The 1,971-nt window shown below is 48.5% G+C and overlaps 1 pseudogene; it reads left to right on the top strand.

Annotated features, from left to right (window-relative positions):
* Window positions 1-1,971, top strand: part of LOC107573877 (hsp90 co-chaperone Cdc37-like) — an 11,338-nt pseudogene that overhangs the window by 4,304 nt on the left and 5,063 nt on the right.

Below are 1,971 nucleotides of genomic sequence, written 5' to 3'. Positions count from 1 at the left end.
GTGTGTGTGTGTGTGTGTGTGATGGTCAGGTGTGTGTGTGTGTGAGATGGTCAGGTGTGTGTGTGTGTGTGTGATGGTCGTGTGTGTGTGTGTGGGTGTGATGGTCGTGTGTGTGTGGCCAGTGTGTGTGTGTGTGTGTGTGTGTTGTTTGTCAGAACACAAGCTGGTCTCACACTGGTGTGTCTCTCTGGTCCTAGGCTCGTGTGGAGCGGATGGAGGTCTTCATGAAGAAGGGCGAGGAGCTGGAGAAGAGCCTGATGGAGAGCCGGAGGAAGCTGGCGGAGGCGCAGCGGCGGGTGCAGGAGCTCGTCTCGGCGTCCACTCCGGAGGCTAAAGCCAATCTGGCCAAAGCCCAGGAGGAGGAGAAGCGGCTGAAGAAGCAGGAGAGGTCGTGGGAGAAGAAGTTGCAGGAGCATCGCATCGAGGAGAAGAAGATGCCCTGGAACGTGGACACGCTCAGCAAGGAGGGCTTCAGTAAGGTGCGTCACTGCCGGCACACGCTAGCGCTCCAGAGACACGCACGCGACTGACGCTCTGCTGTCTGTCTTTCAGAGCGTCGTCAATGTCAAGCCGGAGAAGGAGGAGGAGACAGAGGAGGAGAAGGAGGAGAAACACAAAACCTTCGTGGAGAAATATGAGAAGCAGATCAAACACTTCGGTGAGCTGTTCTTCAGTGCGTCACGCGTGTCGCTAGCGTGTAAAGGGCGGGCCGACGGTCGGCTTCAGTTTGGCTCTAGTGAGACACCGTCAGCTGTTTTTCAGCCGACTCTGCATGTCGGCGAGAAAGAGAACTCTGATTGGCTGTTCAGCTTAGCGAATGAGTGCACAAGAAATACACTGACAGAAGCAACCAATGCTGGAGTAAAGAGGGAGCACAGACACTTGTTGTCATTCTGTTTCTTCCCTTCTTCAACTCCAGTGCAATTTGCATCTTAGCAGACATGATTGAAAAAAGCGTCAGAAATCCATCAGTAATGAGCGCGGCTGGTGTAAACGATGGTAAAAACGGCTTGCTATGTGTATCCACAGCTCCAGCTCTTATACCGCTGCCTCCTGCTGGAACGGGAGAGTCACGTTCTCTCACGCAAGCGCTAGCTGGCCATCGGCTGCAGTCTGTGCACGGTGTGCTTCTGCAGGTTTATTTGCCCGGCGCAGGCCATGCGAGGCTTTCCTCAGCGCTCGTTCTTTGTCGTGGGTTTGGTGTGTCTCTTCTCTGAAAGTCTCGTCTAGTGTCGCCATGATAGCAAATCACAGTACCAACCCCAGTCAAATACCATGATTCTCTGTACATACAGAAACTACTTTACTTTATTTTAATGTGTTTTTATGTAACTATTTGAAAATAAAAATAAAGTAAATTAATTATTAACAATGTTATTACCTATTATTAATGCTATTAATAATTAAAAGTAAATACTACAGTTTAGTGTTAGCATGTAGCCTTCAAATACTCTTCAATTATGTAAACATTGCTGTAAAAAGATCAAATGAACGTAAGAAACCCATTACAGGTAACGTTGTGTGTCCTGTCAGTCCTGCACCTTATATGCGCGTCACTCCTGAAACCTTGCAGTGTGAGTTCTGCAGCACGAAAACTAAAACTGTCACTCAAATTGTGATTGGGTCACATACAGAAGTTGAGCAACAAACTCACAACCGTAAAATCTGTCTCTACTGCACAATCAAGCTCTTATTCACATCACGTTTACACTTTGCTGATTATAGTGAAAGTATTCGCGAGTGCAAAGCTCACGCTTAATGAACTCTAGCATAACGAGCAGGTTCTGACGTAAACACCTCTGATCACATGCCCTGCAAACACATCTGTGAAACACACCTTGATCACTCTGTACTCACACACACACACACTCTCTCTCTCACACAGACACACTCACACACTCTCTCACACACACACAGACACACTCACAGTCTCTCCCACACACAGACAAACTCTCCCACACTCACACAGTC

The sequence above is a fragment of the Sinocyclocheilus grahami genome, unplaced genomic scaffold (genome assembly GCF_001515645.1).
Source record: "Sinocyclocheilus grahami isolate Dianchi unplaced genomic scaffold, SAMN03320097.WGS_v1.1 scaffold2057.1, whole genome shotgun sequence".
In the NCBI taxonomy this organism is placed as follows: Eukaryota; Metazoa; Chordata; class Actinopteri; order Cypriniformes; family Cyprinidae; genus Sinocyclocheilus; species Sinocyclocheilus grahami.
This window is presented reverse-complemented; position numbering and strand designations above follow the sequence as displayed.